At 43.0% G+C, this 23,901-nt stretch overlaps 1 protein-coding gene across 5 annotated transcripts in view; it reads right to left on the reverse strand.

Annotated features, from left to right (window-relative positions):
- Positions 1–14,124, reverse strand: part of LOC106582905 (nuclear receptor coactivator 3) — a 40,614-nt gene extending 26,490 nt beyond the window's left edge. For 4 of the 5 annotated variants that reach the window (XM_014166513.2, XM_014166512.2, XM_014166507.2 and 1 more), the window contains exon 1: positions 13,990–14,124. The gene's annotated coding sequence lies outside the window, so the exon portion shown is untranslated. The remainder of the gene's footprint in view (positions 1–13,989) is intronic. The other variant, XM_014166511.2, reaches the window with a different exon arrangement.
- Positions 14,125–23,901: the final 9,777 nt, after the last annotated feature.

Raw genomic sequence — 23,901 nt, forward strand, 5'->3', positions numbered from 1 at the left:
CTTCTTAAACTTACAGAAGGTAATTTTTTTTAACTAAATATAAAATGTTTATTAGTTGGCAGGGGTCTTTACTTCAACATTGTGATTTGATGCATTTCTAATACCTTAAGACTTTTTCTAAGGGCCCCTTTCCTCTGTTTGACCAGAAATCAAAGCTTCCAAGATGTCTTCCAAGATGGCGTAGCAGTTGGATGGCTGTTTTGATTGTCTTGTCCCGTCCCTTGTATATATCGTTTTTCTTCGTATACATTTTTAATCTCAATTTCCATCTATGGACTGAACATACTCTTGCAACCCGCCTCACCCAATGTGGTATGGATATGCTATTTTTTATTCTTTAGAACTGGAACCCCATTCAGAAGCTAGCCAGCTAACTAGCTACTAGTCAGTTAGCCACTGCTAGCGGTCATCACCGTTAACTCGGACATCAGTCAGCCTCAGCCCTGTCAACTCCTGCCAGCCTGCACAGCGCGATATCAACCCAGAGGATATCGGACTGTTTTTCCCTAACACATCTCCGGATTCCTACCGCAAGCTCTGAACCTTTACACCGGAACATCACAGCTAGCTAACTGCTATCCGAGTGGCTACTCCTGGCTAACGTCTCCATCCCGAAGCAAGAACCAGTTAGCCTGGTCCTAGCTCGAGGCTAGCGCCATCTCCCGGCTAGCCGAAGAGATCCATCAGCCATTTGCCAATTGGCCTGGACCCCTTTACAGCCGGCATGGAGCCCCGCCGATCCATCACGACTGGTCTGCCGACGTAACCATCTGAGGGGGTTTCTACAGGCGTCCCCCGTAGGCCCATCTGCTAGCCCCGGCCTGCTAGCTGTCTGAATCGCCGTGTGTCCAGCTCACCTAGCTACTCACTGGACACTATGATCACTCGGCTACACATGACTCTCCCTGCCTTGTCTATTGCTGTTTTGGTTAGTAATTGTTGTCTTATTTCACTGTAGAGCCTCCAGCCCTGCTCAATATTCCTTAGCTAGCCCTTTTGTTCTACCCCCCCACACATGCAGTGACCGCACCTGGCTTAAATGGTGCCTCCAGAGACAAAACCGCTCTCATCGTCACTCAATGCCTAGGTTTACCTCCACTGTACTCACATCCTACCATACCCTTGGCTGTACATTATGCCTTGAATCTATTCTTCCGTGCCCAGAAACCTGCTCCTTTAACTCTCTGTTCCGAACGCACTAGACAATGAGTTATTTTAGCCATACTCTTATCCTATTCCTCCTCTGTTCCTCTTGTGATGTAGAGGTTAACCCAGGCCCTGCAGCCCCCAGAATCACTCCCATTCCCCAGGCGCTCTCGTTTGTTGGCTTTTGTAACCGTAAAAGCATTGGTTTCATGCAAGTTAACATTAGAAGCCTCCTCCCTAAGTTTGTTTTATTCACTGCTTTAGCACACTCCACCAACCCGGATGTCCTAGCCGTGTCTGAATCCTGGCTTAGGAAGGCCACCAAAAATCCTGAAATCTACATCCCCAACTATACCATTATCCGACAAGAAAGAACTGCCAAAGGGGGCGGAGTTGCGCTCTACTGCAGAGACAGCCTGCAGTGTTCTGTCATACTATCCAGGTCTGTGCCCAAACAATTGAAGCTTCTACTTAAATTTTTTTATATACATTTTTTAATCCACCTTTCCAGAAACAAGTCTCTCACCGTTGCCGCTTGTCATAGACCCCCTTCAGCCCCCAGCTGTGCCCTGGACACCATATGTGAATCGAGCGCCCCCCATCTATCTTCAGAGTTCGTACTGTTAGGTGACCTAAACTGGGACATGTGTAACACCCCGGCAGTCCTACAATCTAAGCTAGATGCACTCAATCTCACAAATGATCAAGGAACCTACCAGGTACAACCCTAAATCCGTAACCATGGGCACCCTCTTAGATATCATCCTGACCAACTTGCCCTCTAAATACACCTCTGCTGTCTTCAACCAGGATCTCAGTGATCACTGCCTCATTGCCTGCATGCGTAATGGGTCCGTGGTCAAACGACCACCCCTCACTGTCAAACACTCCCTAAACACTTCAGCGAGCAGGCCTTTCTAATCGACCTGGCCCGGGTATCCTGGAAGGATATTGACCTCATCCTGTCCGTAGAGGATGCTTGATTGCTCTTCAAAAGTGCTTTCCTCTCCATCTTAAATAAGCATGTCCCATTCAAAAAAATGTAGAACTAAGAACAGATAAGGCCCTTGGTTCACCCCAGACTTGACTGCCCTTGACCAGCACAAAAACATCCTGTGGCGTTCTGCATTATCATCGAATAGCCCCCGCGATATGTAACTTTCAGGAAAGTTAGGAACCAATATACTCAGTCAGTTAGGAAAGCTAAGGCTAGCTTTTTCAAATAGAAATTTGCTCCCTGTAGCACCAAATCCCAAAATGTTTGGGACACTAAAGTCAATGAGAATAAGAGCACCTCCTCCCAGCTGCCCACTGCACTGAGGATAGGAAACACTCACCACCGATAATCGATCATTTCAATAAGCATTTTTCCACAGCTGGCCATGCCTTCCACCTGGCTACCCCGGCCAACATCTTAGCACCCCCTGCAGCAACTTGCCCAAACCCCCCCTTCACCTAAATCCAGACAGCGGATGTTCTGAAAGAGCTGTAAAATCTAGATCCTACAAATCTGCTGGCCTAGACAATCTGGACCCTCTCTTTCTAAAATTATCCACCGAAATTGTTGCAACCCCTATTCAACCTCTGGGGATCTCAGATGATACGAAAAAGATTGTAAAGCTGCCACGGTCATACCCCTCTTCAAAAGGAGGAGACACAATAGAACCAAACTGTTATACACCTATATCCATCCTGCCCTGCCTTTCTAAAATCTTCAAAGTCCAAGTTCATAAACAAATCACTGACCATTTAGAATCCCACCGTACCTTCTCCACTATGCAATCTGGTTTCCAAACTAGTCATGGGTGCACCTCAGACACACTCAAGGTCCTAAACAATATAACTGCCATCGATAAAAAACCATACTGTGCAGCTGTCTTCATCGACATGGCCAAGGCCAAGGCCTCTGTCAATCACCACATTCTTAAAAATCGGCAGACTCAATAGCCTTGGCTTCTCAAATGACTGCCTCACCTGGTTCACCAACTACTTCTTAGACAGAGTTCAGTGTCAAATCGGAGGGCCTGTTGTCCGGACCTCTGGCAGTCTATGGGGGTACTACAGGGTTCAATTCTCAGGCCGACCCTTTTCTCTGTATATATCAATAATGTCGCTCTTGCTGCTGGTGATTCTCTGATCCACCTCTACGGAGGCGACACCATTCTGTAAACATCTGGCCCTTCTTTGGACACTGTGCTAACAAACCTCCAAACGAGCTTCAACGCCATACAACACTCATTCCGTGGCCTCCAACTGTTTTTAAACGCTAGTAAAACTAAGTGCATGCTCTTCAACCGATTGCAGCCTGCACCCTCCCGCCCGACTAGCATCACTACTCTGGACAGTTCTGACCTAGCATATGTGGACAACTACCTAGGTGTCTGGCTAGACTGTAAACTCTCCTTCCAGACTCACATTAAGCATCTCCAATCCAAAATTAAATATAGAATTGGCTTCCTATTTCGCAACAAAGCCTCCACTCATGCTGCCAAACATACCCTCGTAAAACTGACCATCCTACCGATCCTTGACTTCGGCGATGTCATTTACAAAATAGTCTCCAACACTATACTCAGCAAATTGGATGCAGTCTATCACAGTGCCATCCGGTTTATCACCAAAGCCCCATATTACTACCCACCACTGCGACCTGTATGCTCTCATTGGCTGGCCCTCACTAGATATTCGTCACCAAACCCACTGGCTTCAGGCCATCTATAAGTCTTTGCTAGGTAAAGCCCCGCCTTATCTCAGCTCACTGGTCACCATAGCAACACCCATGCCATACCAAGCAATGATGCATACCAAGCATCAGCTGGTCATCCCCAAAGCCAACACTTCCTTTGGCTGCCTTTCCTTCCAGTTCTCTGCTGCCAATGACTGGAACGAACTGCAATTTTTTTGTAAATTATTTATTTCTTTTAAATAAATAAAAACAGAAAATAAAATAAACCAAAAAAATATACAAAAATAAATAAATTAAAATAAAATAAATAAATAAATAAAATTAAAATCACTGAGGCTGGAGTCTTAGCTCTCCTTCTAACTTTTAGCATCAGCTGTCAGAACAGCTTACCGATCATTGTACACAGCCAATCTGTAAATAGCACACCCAACTACCTCATCCCCATATTATTACTTACCCTCTTGCACCCCAGTATCTCTACTTGCACATCATCATCTGCACATCACTCACTCCAGTATTAACGCTAAATTGTAATTATTGTTCACCTCTATGGCCTATTTATTGCCTACATTTGCACACACTGTACATAGATTTTTCTATTGTGTTATTGACTGCCCGTTTGTCTATCCCATGTGAAACTGTTGTTTTTGTCGCACTGCTTTGCTTTATCTTGGCCAGGTCGCAGTTGTAAATGAGAACTTGTTCTCAACTGGCCTACCTGGTTAAATAAATAAAAAAAATTAAAAAATCCACTGTCTAATTTAAGATGAAAAACAGTGGGGAAAGATATATTTTTTTAGCTATGCCTTAATTTCCCCTCCAAAAATGTACCTTCTGCTTTCAATTGACATGCACCTATGAACTTCACATGTTGGTGCTCATAGGTCCTTTTACATGGAAATGACCATAAAATCCACCTCCTATCATGTTGGTTCTAAGAACTACACTGGATTACAAATCTTCTCAACTGCATTGCTGTGCAAACGCCCATTCAAGTATGGCAGGATGAATTAATTAATGTTCTACAAATAGGCAGCTGAGGAACATTCAGCTTTCACCACCCATTTAGAATAGTGAAGTGGTAAAGGGCATTTGTTCTGGCTTGCACTTTAAAATATAACCTCTGACCTGGGTTTAGTTCAAAAGGTGTCTCTACAGGTTGGTGTTTCATCAGGTAGCCTAATATAAAGTATGATGGCAGAGCCTCACGATGTTGGGTGCCTCTTTTGCGCATAGGGAAAGACAAGCTTCATTTGCCAGGCTAGTAGCAATACGGGAACAGGGGGAAAGAAAGACTCGAGACTAAACAGGAAATTATTCCTCTGCAATAGGATCCCTATCTGCACATTTGAGCCATTAACCTCTGAAAATAGGGACCTGTCAAAGCACTGGTAGAGTCCGGACTCCTGGTACAGATCATCAGTACAGATCATCAGTTAAGGTGCATGAATGCAGAGCCAAGACTTTTGAAAAAAAACATTCAGAATCTGAAAACCACCAAAATGGGTTTGATCCTGTGTTTCATCCCATTGCTCTACATCTGTGGGGACAATGACAGCAGTGCTGTCCTGCTCTTAAAACATGGATCGACAGGTATCGGTAAGCAACCCTTGGATTGGGTGTTGCCTTAAACCACATGAAGAGCGACATCACGGTAACAACTAAGCAGAAGTGGCAAGGGTGGGAATGTTAATATATCCAAAAACAGTCCCCCCAACCACCACTTAAGTAGTATGTAGTTGGACAAATGTAAAAATTACAATCAAATGTGGCCAGGATTTGGTGTTGACAGTGTTGTAAATCTGCTTGCTGATCGACCCGGAATACCAGGGGCCTTCTCACTTCAGGGTGGAATTCTGTGTCACTCAAGACTTAACTCTACTTCTAGCTGTGGAGGGGTGTGGGGGCAGACGTGGGGCGGGCAAGGTGGCCGTGTAGCAGTTGAGAAGTTCATCCAGAACTGACACTCCTCTCTGCCCGCATGACAAAAAGCATCTGGTAACGTTTCTCTTCCCCCCCCCCTTTTCTTCCCAAACTTTAGAAAGAGGGGGCCCTAAACAAAACACAAATAGTCTTGCTAACAATTTACAATGGTAAAAAAACCAGGGCAGGGAGCTACCCTCCCATTCGGTTGTTCAGGTGAACCAGTTTTACAAGCAAGGGAGAGAAAGTAGAGACGGGTGGAAGAGCGCTGTGCAACCCCCTCCCCCCTCCTTCTTTACTACATAGAACTAACTGTTACAAAGCCTTGTTGGTTATAAATTGGAATTTGGTGCAATGATTGCTTCAGGCTGCACGTTTAGCCTTCATAAGTGTGGATGGCTCACATATGGCAAAATTACCCCTGCATTTGGGTATTACCTCAGAGTTGAACAAGAGGTGAATGGGGGAATGAATTAATACGAAGTGATAGTAGAGCCACACTGCATGAAGTGATAGAGACTGGGGCTTGGTGGCTTCCATAGAAGAGGGGGGGGGGAATTCTGCCGTTTAAGTTGCTCTGCAGTTCCTACTCATCCGGTCTTTAACTCACTGTCAGAAATGTAGTCCTAAATATTTCAACCAGCTAACCTGTTACAGGTATTTGTTAAGATGTGGTTCCCCTCAGGTGTGAGTTGACATGCAGTGATACAGTCTACTGTCACCACATGAATGACTGACCTTGAGCTTGTTGTGTGGGACTGTATCGTCACGGAAATGTAGCTTCATACAACTGGATGGTGGTTTAGCGCTCTCGCCAAAGAAGAACCATAACCAAAATGTTAAAACCGTTAAAAAGGTGTAAAACTGTATTTTTTATTTTATTTTAAGTTTTTACTTATACTGAACAAAAATATAAAAACGCAACATGTAAAGTGCCATGTTTCATGAGGTGAAATAAAAGAAGCTGAGGGAGTGTGTAATTGGCATGCTGACTGCAGGAATGTCCACCAGAGCTGTTGCCAGAGAACTTAATGTTAATTTCTCTACCATAAGCTGCTTCCAACATTGTCTTAGAGAATTTGGCAGTACGTCCAACCAGCCTCACAACCGCAGGGTACGAGTAACCACGCCAGCCCAGGACCTCCACATCCAGCTTCTTCACCTACAGGATCGTCTGAGACCAGCTACCCGGAGAAACTGAGGAGTATTTGTCTGTTATGAGGCCCTTTTGCAGGGAAAATCTAATTCTGATTGGGGAGCCAGGCCCAGTCAATGGGTGGGCCTTGCTCGCAAGTGGGTGGGCCGTTGCCCTCCCAGGCCCACCCATGGCTGCGCCCCTTCCCATTCATCTGAAATCCATTGAATAGGGCCTAATGAATTTAGTTCAATTGACTGATTTCCTTATATGAACTGTAACTCAGTAAAATTGTTGCATTTATATCTTTGTTCAATATACTATGACTGAGATGTGGTTGTCATATTTAGCTACCTTAAGATGAAAGCACTTTTGTGCAAATCACTTTGGATAAGGGTGTCTGCTAAATTACTAACATTGAAATGTTTCAAGTTAATGATCATGTGCACAAGTACAGTGAAATGCCTTTCTTGCAAGCTCCAAACCCAACAATGCAGTAATCAACATCAATGTAGCACTAAAAATAAACACAAGGCAGAACAAAAACACATGAGAAATAAAAATAACACAGAAAAGTAAGAAGCTATATACAGGGTCAGTTCCAGTACCATATTTACAATGTGCAGGGATACTGGAGTGATAGAGGTAGATACAGTATGTATAGGGATAAGGTGACTAGGAATCAGGATGTATGCTAAAAAGAGTAGCAAAAGTGTAAATGATGATTGTGGAGTCAGTATAAATGTGTGCGTGCGTAGAGTCCCGTGAGTGTGAATAGAGGGCATGCAAACGTTTAAATAAAATACAAGCGTCAACTAAGATAGTCCGTGCAGCCAATTTGTTAGCTATTTGGCATTGTTATGGCTATGGGATAGAAGCTGTTGGGGTCAGTCTTGATGCACCGGCAATTTCGAAGCGGAGAGAACAGTCTATGGCTTGGGTGGCTGGAGTCTAATGATTTTCCGGGCCTTCTTTTCACACCGCCTGATATAGAGGTCCTGGATGGCAGGGAGCTCGGCCCAAGTGATGTACTGGGCTGTCCGCACCACAATCTGTTCGCCCATGCGATCCAGGGCGGTGCTGTTGCCATACCAAGCAATGATGCAGCCAGTCAAGATGCTCTCAAATGATGCAGCTGTAGAACTTTGAGGATGTGTAAACTTTGTGTAGCCCAAGTGTGACTTAAACCAAACAAGAAAATTACACCTAAAACTCCACAAGAGAAAAAGCCTACCTATTCCAAGTTAATAAGGACCACCTACAGGGATAATTCAGGATTTTGACAATTAATCCCTTTATCTACTTCCCCAGAGTAAGATTAATTTGTGGATACCATTTTTATGTCTCTGCATGCAGTTTTGGGGAGGGACTTGCCTGGTTTGCATTAATACGTGTCACATATCAGTTCGCAAACAATGTAAAAAATATATAATTTAGTAAATAAAGCCACATATAAACATGGTCTCTTTTTTGCTTTCTTGAGCAAGGCAGCTCCAAAATGCAGGTGTTTCAGCCTAACTCAGTGCCTTCTGTCATGATGGGGCAAGCCAGCAGAAAACACAGAGCGTTGCGTCGTGATAGGCTCAGTGTTCTGTCACTCATGGGGACACTACGTCACAGCCAAGTCTAAGGGTAGAGCTAAAAAATTCTAGCCCCTTTGGTGCTGCCATAGAGTTACATTAGAAGTGCCCATCCAAGAAGGCTCAAGGTCATTGGCCACTGATAAAATGACGTCAAATCACGTTATATGTACAGCAGCTTTGGTTGGACTGATCATGTCAACATCATACTTTCAAAATCTTAGCTAGCAGTCGACATCATGAATCAAGTCAACAATCTACTGGCAAATCCTTGTCATTTGAAAATAAATAATGAAGAGAAATTGTAGATAAAATGTATCGGTGCTCATCGGCCATAAACATGACACAACAAGTTGGAATTTGCAAATTTAACAATGAGTCGTTTGCAAAGCAATCACTAGCCTGCCATTCAGTGGAGTGGCTGTGTGGTCCCAAATCTGGTATTAAGGGGCTCTTTTCCAAGTTTAAAATGATAAATAGGGATGGACAATAAGTCGGCCGATACCGATGTTGGCATTTTTAGCTAATATCGTCCGATACGTTCACCGATGTATCGTCCATATCTATCTTAACGTCCGATATGCAAAACCGGTGTCAAAGCTGACGTGCATACGTATATAACAAAGGTACATGGCGTAAAATGTTACTCTATACGTGCAACACAGCATTCCTAAACTAGCCCACAATATCTGCTGGGTGGATCGAGCAGTCAACAAGTCAAGCAGTCATTTGAAAGAGTAACAACATTTCAGTGAGACAATCCATTAAAGCCAAGATAATGGAATTCATTGCCCTTGACAATCAACCGTTCTCTGTCGTGGGTGATGTTGGCTTTCGCCAACTGGTCGAGCACCGTTTAACACTACCAGGTGCGCTATTTATCAGATGTTGCCCTACCGGAGTTACACAGTAATAGCGGCACTGCTATTAGCATCACGACATGCATAGTATGGAACGCTGTTTGCATGTCAAAAAAGATACAGTAGCACTGTCAAAGCAGTACAACAAAAAAAAAAAGTCAGCAAACACCGGCCACGAACGATGTTTACTGGTAATAAAGCATCATTTGTTCGACCGCAACTTCTGGGGTAGCTAGCTTTAGCTTGGTACCTAGCTAGCAGAAATACTTTTATTTTGAAGGCAAACCGCAAAGTCCACTATTGTGGCTAATCCTTATCGTGGCTAGCTTCACAAAGATAGGTCAGACCACCATTAATCAAATAAGAACTGTCTTATAAATTAGGGTTATTTTAGAAGATGGCACCTACCTATATAGTTAGCTAGCTAACTATAGCTACTGAAACAGATTGTCGTTTTGCAATGTTTTTGAGGAAGAACATTGTTTGCATCCATGAGCTAGCTAGCTTTTTTTTTATGGCCAGCACTGTAGGTGCGCGAGACAACTTTACCAGCATCATAGCATATGTATCGATGAATCGTTGTGACATATGAAATACGAGTGAGTGTAATAACTATGTAAAAAAAAATGTATGAACGTGTTAAATTATTATGTGACGTGCAGTCATATTCAGGTCCTGATTGGTCAAATAGTGTTATTTGACACGACAAATAGTGTCTTTTTCGACATGCAAAGACCCAAAAAAATCCTGGTTGAGAATGAAACGACTGAACAACAAAACAGCACAGCAAGTAAGTGAGAGAAATAGGTTTTGATGATGTTTTACTGGTAATGGGGACATATGTAAATGCCAACAAAATAACTTTTTGGTCAGTGTGATGTGTGTGTGTAACCTTAACTTAACTAGGCAAGTCTGTTAAGAACAACTTCTTATTTACAATGACGGCCTACCCCAGCCAAACCCGGACGACGCTGGGTCAATTGTGCGCCGCCCTACAGGACTCCCAATCACAGCCAGATGTGATACAGCCTGGATTCGAATCAGGGACCATAGTTACCCCTCTTGCACTGAGACCGCTGCATCCGTGTGTGTTAACTATTTAACTGTACTCGAATGTGTAAAAGTTAAATATCTGTATTGTTTTTTTGGCAAGGAAAATATTGGATATCGGCATCGGCCAAAAATATAATCGGTGCTTCACTAATGATAAACATTCAACATTGGCCATGCTGTCAATGAAGCATGATTTGTGCCGTGCTCAAAACAACCGTTAACTCGGAACTGAGAAAAATAACTACAGTGAGTTCAAGACAACTGGGAAGTCGGGAATAAACGAGCTCCGACTGCAAAAATACGTTTTGAACGGTCATCCAATTCGGAATTATAAATACAGCCACTTTCTGGAGCTATGACCTGAAGATCAATGATGTCATCATGATTCAACCTTGTTTCTCTCACCCTAATAATTTGGTCTGTTTACCCCTCTTAATTTCACCTACTGTTCTGACTTGGTGGCGCACATGTAGCCTATAACCTGTTTTAGAGAAATGTAACCATTGAATATTGTAGGCGCTTTCATGGTCTGCTTATATGCCCCCTTTATTTATCCTACGGTTCTGACTTGGTGTACAGGGAGAAGACTAAGAACAGCCCATGTTCTATATTCTGTTGCTGTGCATTTCAAAAGTGCTAAACAAATAGTCTATACAACTACGTCTGTCCTAGCTCACTCATTAATGTCTAAATCTAAATTACGGATTGCCTCTTATCTGCTTGTCGTCCCCTTATGCCATAGTTCAATTGTCATTAGAAACCACATTTGTTTAAACAAGTCAGCCATATCAGCTATGTTTTTTTTTAAAGGCAGTAAATGAGGCTGAATTAACTGTTTTGCTGATAGCCAAGTGTAACGGTGGCAAAATGTTGGGACTACTGTCGGGACAGCTTTATGTAGGCCGTTTGTGGGCACCGTTTGTCACCGTTACAGTGCAATTCATGTATTGATTAGTTTTGTGTAGTGGCTTTACTGGCATGCATCCCACTTGTTTTTGTTTGTTGACCAACCAAGATTTACATGCTTAAATCGCCGTTGGTTAGCACAATTGCTAACTAGCGTTAGCGCAACGACTGGAAGTCTATGTTAACTGCTATTATGCTAGTAGATACCATATACTTCCAGGTATTGTGGTAACGCTAGTTAGCATTGGCTCCCGAAACCACCTCCAACTTCCTTCATACTGGATGCAGAGACAAAAATGTTATCAATGAGTTAACTTGACTGGGGAAATATTGCCCAAATCCCAATGTAGCCTATCCCTTTAAGCTCCTCACTACCGCTCCTCTTTTACCCTAAAAAAAAACACAAAAAAACGGTACAGGCCAAAGAATCAAATTCCAATTAGGAAAACAATCAGGCTTTCCTTTCAGCTCGCCGTGTCATCAAGAGCCCTTCCACAGCCACTACACCGCTCTCCCCACTATTCATCTTGCTAATTCCACACACACCCCAAATACCTTTGATCTAACATCCTCTCAGTAACACACCCCTTACGACACACTAAAAGAATGCCATCTATTCAGACATCAATGGAGCGAAAATGCAGCGTGACAAAGAGAGTGGAGGTAGTTATCAAAAAGGGGCTCGCCACCACACAAAAGGTGATGAGGCATTCGCTTATTTTCCCGCTCGTTCTTAATGATGAAAGTAAAACTCCACGCTTTCAGAGGTGGCAAGGATGAGGGCAATGTTCTTATACTAACAATTAAACAAGGCCAAGAACGCCCTTTCAAATCCTAAAGTCTTACTGCTGACAAAACACCAACTCAAAAACACACTGACAGTATCCAATCAATACGCCATGGAAATCAATGGATTGGTTCATCTGCTACGAAGCTCTGACAGCACATAGAGAGATGTTCCCGCTCCCATGAGACGAAGCCCAGAACACAGTAGCAAAACGGACAAAGAGTAAAAGCAATGCATCCAAGTCACTTCTTCAGCCCATCTGTAGTCAAAGAATCTCCCAGAAGATTGATTCATTGTTAATGCAGCCTGACACCCTGTGTGTGACAGAAAGAAAGGGAGAGAAAGAGGGGGATACAGAGGCTCCATTTGCAAAGAATATGAGCAGCAGCAGCAGTTCACTGGGTAATTTCCCACAGTGGCCACTGTTCCCCTCCTACAAACATACTAACACATATAGGCCTACACTGCTAGAGAAGATGTAAGTGTGCATTACATTGAATTATTTATTCATGATAAATAAATAGGCCTAATCTCAAAATTAAGAGAGCATGAAGACCACCTGGTAAATAGGCTAGCTCAGTGGCCTTATTCATACTCCAGGCCAACAAGCCAAAAACCATGCACACATTCACCTGATACTATGCTCGCCAGCCTTACATGTCACGTGTGTGGGTAGTGGTGTGGAGGAGAGAGGATGTGTTATAACTAGGGCCTCAAGCTTTTCTTGGTCAGGTCACATTGTTAGGAAAACCTCCTGGCCCTACTTAGAAAAACTGACAGATAGACATGGCTTAAAACACAACCCCCATCTTCTATAACAATACCCAAAGCATGCATGTGATTGAATTGTTATTCTTGGGCAGATTTCATTAATTTGACCCCCCAAAGAAATGTCTGAAGCCGGACACAGAGCATTGAGTCTTGCAAGAGATGGGTAGGTCCTCCTCCTGTATATGTGTGCGTGGGTATCAGTAAGGGTGCTTGTGATTGACGTGTTCTGCCAGCAAGCAAAGACTGACTGCACACACCTAGACCTGAACCTTAAAAATCCAAGCGACATGACTCACGCTCCATTGTCTGTCGAGTTACATGAGCAAGCTCTCGAAGAATGCTCCCTTACCGCCTCAGAAAGTGAACGATCAGCATACACAGAGACCAGTAGTTGTTACCCTTTTAAAAAAAAATAAAAAAACTCAATGAGGAGTTTGCACTGCAGAGTACACGTTCTCGCGAACACACACGTGAATTGATACCAACACCATGCCCCATCAAATGTCTACACTACAGTAAATTAAAATGTAGCCTGTGAACTTGAGACATATGGTGTCATAAGTAGCCTATTCTGTACCGATGTGTGACATGTAGCATAGACTAGAGGGTTTCACGGGTGGCCTGACGTTCGTATCCAACCCTCCCCTTTCCGTTGTACATAGTAGTGCTGGGTCATTAACCGTTACAATCACAGAGATACTTAACCTGCTAGACTACACAAATAGAAGAGTTCACTCACAGTCGAATATGGAATAGAATTGGTTCTGAACGTAGCCCATCAATTGCCCCTCGGATAAACTTTGTAACAAAAGAGGTGTAGGTATAAAAGCAGTCCGAAACCTCCACGGGGAATGCACATTCAAAACGACTAATTTAGTCTCGCATCATCAGGTAGAAAGAGCACTTCATACAGCCTAAAATTCCGTACATAAACGAACACGATCGGAACTAACGTTACAAGGTAGGTTGGTTGGTTGCACTGAGGTATAATAAGACGGGTGAAACCTCTACCTATTCCAAGTAACTCGGTACATCAGATCAACAGGAACATTTGCCACATGTTTAAAACCCAAATCAGTGTTATCAACAAAACACTTTAAAAACTTGAAAAGAAAACACCGGCTATTAGCAGAAAAACTCACCCGCTTCAATGCATTCATTGAGTACACCACACCAATTTCTTTTTTGCCACTATTAACTCTCCGCCATCTTCACCACTGTGCTTGTTTAAATGGGAAACACTCCCAAAGCGCAAGAAGCCAGGGGCGTATTCATTATGCCGATTATGTTGCAAAACGTTTCTTAAACGAAAGCAAACGGAACGAAACAGGGAGGGACCTACCTGAATTTGACCAATAGAAACTTTCGTTTTGTTTTACAACAAACACTAGTGTTTCTATTGGCCAGATTTAGGTAGGTACCTTCCCATTGGATGAACTTGTCCAATTGAAACGCTAGTTTTCGTTGCAAAATGGAACATTTAGCAATTGTTTGGAGTACTGATTACACCCCAGCTTGCAACAAGAGTGACAGGGCTTCTGGGTAGGGTAGTTGTCTTCCTCCTCTATTAGCATAAAGATGTATGGGCCTTTCTAAAGATGGACTACACGTACACAAATTAAATAACCTACCTATGAGACAGACAGCAGCAATGCATTTATTTATAGCTCACCAAAGTAGCTCATGGAGATATGCATGATAACGTGCACGTGGCCGTTGTGACATGCTATTTTCCATTAGGCCAAGGCCCCATAAGGAAACCCTGTTAACTATTTTCTTTTATAGACACATCATTCTATGGAGGTCTCAAAAATTGATATTGACAGGTCTAATGTTTCGGTCTGCAATTGTAACAAGGCTAGAATTAACCCCCCAAATTTCATATAGGTCTACATGTTTTCTTTGATTGTATAATGTTGGGTAATTTTTCAACATGGTCCGTTGTAACCATTGCGGGTTTCCAAGTATTAATTTTCAAAGAGACATTAGTGGGTTGAGTTGACCTTTTTATATAATCCTTTAAGAATATTAACACAAATACAAAATTATACAGAATTTAGAGTAAACAGTTACATGGAGAAGGATACATAAGCATGATACAAAGTGTAGCCTATGCTTCCTCCGAATGCTTCCTTACTGTCAGTCCTTACAGTTGCACATTAACTGTCAGTCAAGCTCAAGTATGCGCTCACACACAACCCTCAGACTTTCTGACCATTTCAATTATGAGGGGGATATAAAACATGCATGTTATCTACTGACACACAAACCGGCCAATATCCATATTCCACATTGGGACTGGAGAGCAGCAGTGGTCAGGGTACAATTTGCAATTATGTAGCAAACACAATGAAGTCAAATCGCCCTATAGGAGGATGAAGGGACTCGGGAGGCCCAACTGCCCTCTGGAGAAGAGCCACAGAAGATAGTGACGAATTTGTCTCTATGGTGATCTCTCGGCACACCAGTGTAGAATTTCAACTGTTCGGAGGGAGTCAGGGCTAAAGATGGAGGGAGGGAAGGGGAGAAGGAGAAGGGGAAGGGGTAGAAAGAGGGAATGGTTGGAGGATAACGCCAGTGAGAAACAGTCTAACCACCCAGAAGTGCATCATCGCGAGACTTCCGGGAACGCTTGCGAAACAGACCAAACCGATCAAGCTAAACATTCTTAGTTAGTTGTTCATTTTATATATTCAAATGACTTAAGTAGTTGAACATGTTATTACTCCAACCTTATGAAAGTGACAAACTGACACGTTTTCATTTGTCAAAAATAACTTTATATGGAAGGAGGGCCTTTGATTTGATGGCCTGCACATGTGAAGTTCAGCGTGAGACGACTGTTAGACCCGATGACTTGTTTCTATGCATGAGCTTAGCTAGCCAATGTCACCATGACAGCACCTACAAGCAATGTTCCCTGAAATTTCTTTCATCACTGAACAAATTTCAGGTCTGCTGAGCACAAACTTGAATGTTGTGAAAATTCTGTGCAACTTCCGGTGTGTTTCCTGTGAACACTGAGGCTGTACCTGCTTTAAGTGGTCAAGTAGGCTACTGTGACTATTTGATCATAATGTAGGCCTAACAGAGTGGTCTGCCATCAAAAACAATGGAGAAAATGCATTCCCATAACATTTTAACATGGAAATAGCTGTTCTATCATTCAGCCTACAGTAGCAGTCAATGTGTGGTGTTCAATGGAGGCCAACATTCCATGAGACTTTTGAAAAAAAAAACATGCAGGACTTGACATTAACCTGTTTATCCACTTGTCCTCCAGACAAGGAGGTGACTGAAAATGTTGTTGTGTGATGCAAGAAACCACTTTACAAAATAAAATGCATAATTATTCCCATACCATTATTACAGAGAATCAGACAAATTATACTACCCTCTGCCTATTGGCTACTTAGCTTATTCAAGCCTGTCTCAAAATACAACACTGCCCCTTTAAGACAAAAAGAAAATAACTCTTTGCCTGACTCACTTTTCAAAGATGTCTAAAAATGCACACATTATGTGCTCTTGTGGGAAGCAATCCCTCCCCATTGCTGTCTACAAATTATCTATAACTGGGCTAATAACTCACTAACTAGCGAAAGATATTAACAAAATGTACAAATGTCGCTACATGTAGCTCTCGCTTTGATCTCAAAACAACTACATCTACTCACGACCGCTCATGTTGTAAAAACAGTCCAGTTCAAAGTGAATGCATATAGGCCTACTGCAGCTTTGATTGGTTATGGCACACCGGTCTGTGTAGACTGTAGAGTATGGGCCTGAGTCTTGCCCGTCAATGCAATATAATCCTACTCAGATGCTTTCTGCCGACAACAAAATCTCTTACATAGTTAGCTTCGCATACTAAAAGTCTTGCATACTTTGTTTTGTTTTGGTATAATGCATTGAAAGTGGCTAAAATTGCGTTGATTCGATCACTATTCCCACAGTAAAGGGAAACGTTGATAGTGTTAATGGGGAAAACTCTAGAAAGTTGGGTGAAGTTCTATCTCTTGCTTATTAGCGCACGGCATTCCCCGGAGAGCTGCGCGCCCGCACACATGCTCAGTTTAGAGGGAACCGTACAAGTTTAATCGGGGATTTCTATTGGAGAAGCAGTTTTAGCCTATCTTCATACTGTACCATCTTTGGTGTAACACTTGGTAATTAGCTCCTTGCTTGCTGTTTCCTGTCTGGGCATATTTGACCTTAATCAGTCTACAAATGAAAGGGGAAACGTTGACAGAAATAATATATAATGGAAAAAAATAGCCCACCTGATACACAGTGTGTCTCTTAAAAGCTTTACTTACATGCAAGGCCTCTTTGATGTCACCTTCAAAGGGGTGTTGTTGAAAAAATCTGTGAAGTTCATTGCCTCACCTGAGTCCCAAGTTTGAAGCTCAAAGAGATTTATGCAGTCCAGCCAATTGTATACAGATTTTAATGTCAAACATAGCAATTTTATTTAGGTTGTTGATCCGCATGAACTCAAAACACAAAAGGGAGTATTATTTGTGACACTAGACAGACATTTAGTCTTGACAGAGAAAGTTTGATATGGACTCTTTCCCATAATATTATGCTACGAGAGTTCACTTGCATTTGATAAACAGCATTCAACTGAGATGATATGTTCATAACAGATATCACCACAGCCAGAATGCCAACACTGCGATCATGAATCATCTGTTTTCCTGGTTGTTTGCTTGTGTTTTAAAGAGTGAGCCTCAATTACATTCCACAGAGACCTAAAAAGGGGCCCATGGCCCTCTGTTTGTGCCCCCTCCCCCATAACACACCGCAAACTGACCTCCCCCTCTGTCAGTGAGTGTGAGACGCTACATCCCAACCCCCTTCCCACTCTGCCTCTCCAGTATGAAAAGACAGGAGATAACAGTTTGAAAGGACAGGAGATAGCCCCCTAATAATTCATGCATTTGCAGATTGCTTTACCTGCAAACAACCAATCGGATGCCTATCAGCTCATCACCCCTTCCCCCTCCCCCACTTTGTTTCAATTGCACTCAGATTCAAGGCTTTAGGATCATGATGAAGACACACAGAGATACAGTCCATTGCAGTACGTGGGCACAATTTATGAATACAATTTTACAAAGAAATGTGAAATTGATAGATAAAGCACAAATGAAAAGGGCAGAGAATGTTCAAGAGAGACACACACACACACACAATAGAGGTATTCAAATATACATTTAAGAATGATAGGTGTTTGATGGTTTGCTTTAGAGGCCTGCTCAGTTGAACTCACAGACAAATATTTCATCATTCATTCTCATGTAATGATTCCTGAACGCATTTCATGGGTAGTAGCCTATAGATAAGATGGATTTACAATTGGCTTTTGTTTTGATCGCATGCCTTAATCTGCTTGTGGAGGTCCCTTAAAGTTTGGAGATGCAGGTGGAATTCATGGATGGAGTATCAGGTACACCAGATACAAACCTGTTCATATCAAATCATCATCGACCGGCAGAGAAAACTATGACACAAGCACATTGCCGCAGGAGATCAATACAACATGGAATGTTCAATGAAAGAGACGAAAAGGAGGACTAAGGAAAGGAGACAAGAGGAGGATTGCGAAGGAAACTTCAAAAAACATAAGAACAATCCCCAACATCCTTTTTGTCAACGTGAGATCAATAAGAAACTAAAATGACGAGCTCAATGCCAATTCCCACTTTGAGTGAATATAGAGACGCTTACATTCTCTGTTTTACAGAGACTTGGTTATCTGATGACGTTTCTAATGACGCGCTGAAATTGAATGGATTATATGGTCTATTTGCACAGATCGTGACCTGTCAATCACAGGTAAAGCAACAGGAGGAGGGGTGTGTTCTTACGTAAACAAATGCTGGTGTTCTCCCATTACCATCAAGCACTAAAGATGTTGAACTATTATGCATTTCACGCGCCCTTTATCTCCCAAGGGAATTTGGACAAGTGTTTATCACAGCTGTTTATTTACCACCCACAGCAGATACTACAACTGCTGCTCAAACCACCTACCAATGCATCAACACGCTGGAAGACGTCCCCTGATGCACCCAAAACCATACTCGTTTATTTTAACTCTCGCTCACTGTCCTACCAAACTATGAACAGTATGTTACTTGTAGCATAGGGGGAGATAGTAAATTGGATTTGTACTGGTAATATTATAGGGCATATAAGTCACTGCAGAAGCCCCCAGTGAGCACATCAGACCACTATGCAATTAAATTACTGCCAACATTGAAACTGAAACAGGAAAATATTAAGGAAAGGGCAGTCCATATATGGTCATAGGAAGCTATAGAAAGCCTGCAAGGTTGTTTTGCCTGTATAAACTGGGACATTTTTATAGTGGACCATACCCTTGAGGAGTCAGTATCAGCAGTGACTGCAAATATACATTTCTATTAGTCTCCACAAAGATGGTTAAATGCTATCCACAAGCCTTGGATTACTGCAGAGTTGAAACAGACACTTATTAAGATGAAACAGACAGCCTTTTCTGCTGGCAACCAAGAGGAAGTGAAAACCCTGCAGATGACAGTAAAAGAACACATAGACCAGGCTAAGGACAAAAAAAAAAAAAGTGTAAATGGGAATCTCAGGCAGCCCTGGCAGGGTCTGGCAACCCTCACAGGGCAAGCCAAAAAGCCCAAGGAAAAAACATAAATGACTAGGGACAGTTTGTCAATGAACTCAACACTTTTTTACTGTTGTTTTGATAATCACAACTTCTCCACTCTAACAGAAAGTCTGAGGGAACAAATGGAGTTCCAGGCTCTGGATGGAGGGGAGGCATCAACCATCGAGAAGAGGAGGTGAGACAGGTCTTCAAGAGAGTAAAATCCATCAAAGCACCCGGACCAGACAACATCAAGGGACAGCTACTGAAGGAATGCTCAGATGAGCTGGCAGACATCTTCCGCGTGCTCTTTAACAGCTCCTTATCAGAACACATGGTTCCCTCACTCTGGAAGACGTCTGAGATCCGACTATTTCCAAAGGAGAACAAACCAGCGGAGCTGAATGACTATCGTCCTGTGGCGTTAACGTCAGTCGCTGTGAAGGGCCTTGAGCGCTTGATACCCACACATCTCAGGTCTCATGTGGATGGAGCCCTTGACCCAATGCAGTTTGCGTACATAAAGAACAGATCAGTGGAGGATGCAGTCCTGATGGAGATGCACAGTGTCGTGACACATATGGGGAGGCCTCACTCTTATGTGTGAGTCAGTGGAGGCTGGTGGGAGGAGCTACAGGAGGGCAGGCTCATTGTAATGGCTGGAATGGAATTGGTGGAACAGAGTCAAACATGTGGTTTCCATATGTCCGATACTATTCCATTCATTCCAATCCAGCCATTACAATGAGTCAGTCTTTCTATTGCTCCTCCCACCAGCCTCCATTGGTGTGCATCCTTTTCCTGGACTTCTCCTTGGCTTAACTGCATGCAGCCTCACCTTCTCTGTGACACACTCTCCCACTTACAGGTGGACCCCAGTATTACCTTTTGGGTCTTGGACTTCCTGCTGATTGGGGACAATATGTCAAGTTCAATAACCCAACATTCCTTCCTCTGTGTACATCTACCAGTTTACTCCTAAGGAACGGTCATCGCTCCAGTGCTATTCTCCATATACACCAATGACCTGAGAAGTTCCGACAGAGACTGCTTGGCAACGAAATATGTAGATGACACCACCCTTGTCAACCTCTCAGATGACACACTGCATTTCCAAATAGAAGTAAACAGGATTCATGGCTGGTGCAATAACAACTACCTCACACTCAACATCAACCCCAAAAAAGAATTGCTCATTCATTTCCGGAGGAAGGCAGACCCAGTGAGCCACCTAGTCCTGGGTGGTGAAGAGGTAGACAGAGTGGGGAGCTTTAAGTGCATGGGAACTATCATGGATAGCCCACTCTCTTTTATTGCCAACACTCAGAACATCAATCAAAAATGCCAACCACGACTGTACCTTATGCGCAGACTGAGACAAATTAATACCAACACCCGGATACTCTCCAATTATTACACCTGCCATATAGAGAGTGGGCTGACTTTCTGTTTCCTTGCCTGGTACAGTAGGCTGTCAGTTGCTGATAAGGGTATCCTCAGGCGGACTGTGAACCTGGGGTCCAAGCTCTGCAGGCTGCATTGCAGGGGGCTTAAGGGCCTCTATGATAAAACGGGCAAGGGACAGGGCCAAACACATCATAGAGGACCCCACACACAGTCTTGTCCGAATGTTTTGAGGTGCTGCCCTCCGGAAGGAGATTAAGGGTCCCACTGTTTAGTAAGAATAGGAGCAGGGCAAGTTTCATTCCATCAGCCATCAGGCTGCTGAACAGTGGGACAGATGTAGGATGCTGAACAGTGGGATTTCAAATATATCTCATTTCAGATGGGTAGATGGCTTCTACAAGTCCTGCACAGCGCAGCGCACAACAATTGAGAGGGATGCTTCTATTGTGCATTGGACTAGGCAGTGTATATTTTATATAGAGCTAAGGTGATCACTATGTATCTAAACCCATGCCTTGAGATACTGTAGATCATGGCCATTCAATGATGAGTTCTTCTAGCACAGGGGAAAAGGGTGAAATTTGGTAGTAGCTTTCTTTCTTGACAGGTCATTGAAAGCTGCTTATAAATCAAATCAAATTTTATTGGCTGACAGCCGGGTATGACAAAAACAATTTTTATCGCTATAATTACATTGGTAACCAGTTTATAATAGCAATAAGGCACCTCTGCGTCATGCCTAAGAACAGCCCTTAGCCGTGGTATATTGGCCATATACCACACCCCCTTGGGCCTTATTGCTTAGCTACACATCCACTTCTTGTCACCTGGCCATTTTATCTCAAAATGATGACTGCTTTTAGGTGTGCCATTCCTCTGCAGTTATGGGATGAGATCCGATAGGTTTGGATAGGTGAGATGTAGATTAAAGATTCATAAGGTAGGCTAAATACAGTGGGACTGAAAAGAATAATGCATCAACCAGTGCTCTTCAATGAGCAATGACATACGTACCTTTAATAATGTTCCTCCTTTTCCCTCAGAGCATTCAAAGCTTTTTTCTCTCCTTTACACGTGAAAGCTTTTCCCAGGCATTATGTGAATGTTGTGATTTATTAATGCAGCAAGGGGCCTGTGACAGCTGTTCATAGCAAAATTGTCAAGATATCTGCTACAAGTCAAGCTGGAGGGTGACATCTAGTGGAGTGCTTTCTAACAGACACTAAGCCATAGACCACCAGCGAGGGAGACGTTACCAATTGGAGAGAAGTCAAGGGGAGAATCTCAATGGGTTTTGCCTGCCTCCTCTCCTCAAAAGTAATCGAGGAGCAAAGGCGAGGACAGTAAACATAGAAACAAATGTGCTTGTATGAAATGAGACTCTCCTTCCCCACTCCCACATCATCAAGCAAATGATGTTTACAGGGGTGGAATCCCAAAATAAATGTGTAAAGTGATCAAATCAAATGCAACTAGTTGTGTAAGACATGTTATAGATAAAACCATAAACACCGTATTGAAATGTGTGCATGCTTTTCTCCTTTGAGAAACCAACAGCTGATTCAAAGGGGGTGTGGCAGATTTTCAAACACTTCTGTGCTAGCTGCTGGTAGGAACCTCTTGTGTATCCTTTGCATAAGTAGGTCAATTGTTGAGGGAAGTATACTCATCCATCCGCCTACTAATGAATTGATACTCTCCTCAACCACTCGGCCACTTATCGGTTTCCGGGACACGGAGGAGAGGACGACGAAGGGGTCAAGGAGAGGACATACTTTTTCCCAACTGAGAATCGCCCAAGGCAAGGCTGCATCTTTGTAGTTTAAAGTGACGTCTTCGACTAGTCTCTTTTCCTCAAAGAGTAAGCAGTGCATCATAGATATATGTGTGTCTGACAGTGTTGGAACCTGGTCTGGGTCATATACAGTTGAAGTCGGAAGTTTACATACCCTTAGGTTGGATTCATTAAAACTCGTTTTTCAACCACTCCACAAATTTATTGTTAGCAAACTATAGTTTTGGCAAGTCAGTTAGGACGTCTACTTTGTGCATGACACAAGTAATTTTTCCAACAATTGTTTACAGACAGATTATTTCACTGTATCACAATTCCAGTGGGTCAGAAGTTTACATAAACTAAGTAGACTGTGCCTTTAAACAGCTTGGAAAATTCCAGAAAATGATGTCATGGCTTTAGAAGCTTCTGATCGGCTAATTGACATCATTTGAGTCAATTGGAGGTGTACCTGTGGATGTATTTCAAGGCATACCTTCAAACTCAGTGCCTCTTTGCTTGACATTATGGGAAAATCTAAAGAAATCAGCCAAGACCTCAGAAAAATAATTATAGACCTCCACAAGTCTGGTTCATCCTTGGGAGCAATTTCCAAATGCCTGAAGGTACCACATTCATCTGTACAAACAATAGTACGCAAGTATAAACACCATGTGACCACGCAGCCGTCATACCGCTCAGGAAGGAGACAAGTTCATACTTTGGTGCGAAAAGTACAAATCAATCCCAGAACAACAGCAAATGACCATGTGAAGATGCTGGAGGAACCAGGTACAAAAGTATCTATATCCACAGTAAAACGAGTCCTATATTGACATAACCTGAAAGGCCGCTCAGCAAGGAAGAAGCCACTGTTCCAAACCCGCCATAAACATCCAGACTACGGTTTGCAACTGCACATAGGGACAAAATATCATACTTTTTGGAGAACTGTCCTCTGGTCTGATGAAACAAAAATAGAACTGTTATGCTATAATGACCATCGTTATGTTTGGAGGAAAAAGGGGGAGGCTTGCAAGCCGAAGAACACCATCCCAACCGTGAAGCAAGGGGGTGGCAGCATCATGTTGTGGGGGTGCTTTACTGCAGGAGGGTCTGGTGCACTTCACAAAATAGATGGCATCATGAGGACGGAAAATTATGTGGATATATTGAAGCAACATCTCAAGACATCAGTCAGGAAGTTAAAGCTTGGTCGCAAAT

The sequence above is a fragment of the Salmo salar genome, chromosome ssa22 (assembly GCF_905237065.1).
Source record: "Salmo salar chromosome ssa22, Ssal_v3.1, whole genome shotgun sequence".
NCBI classification, from domain to species: Eukaryota; Metazoa; Chordata; class Actinopteri; order Salmoniformes; family Salmonidae; genus Salmo; species Salmo salar.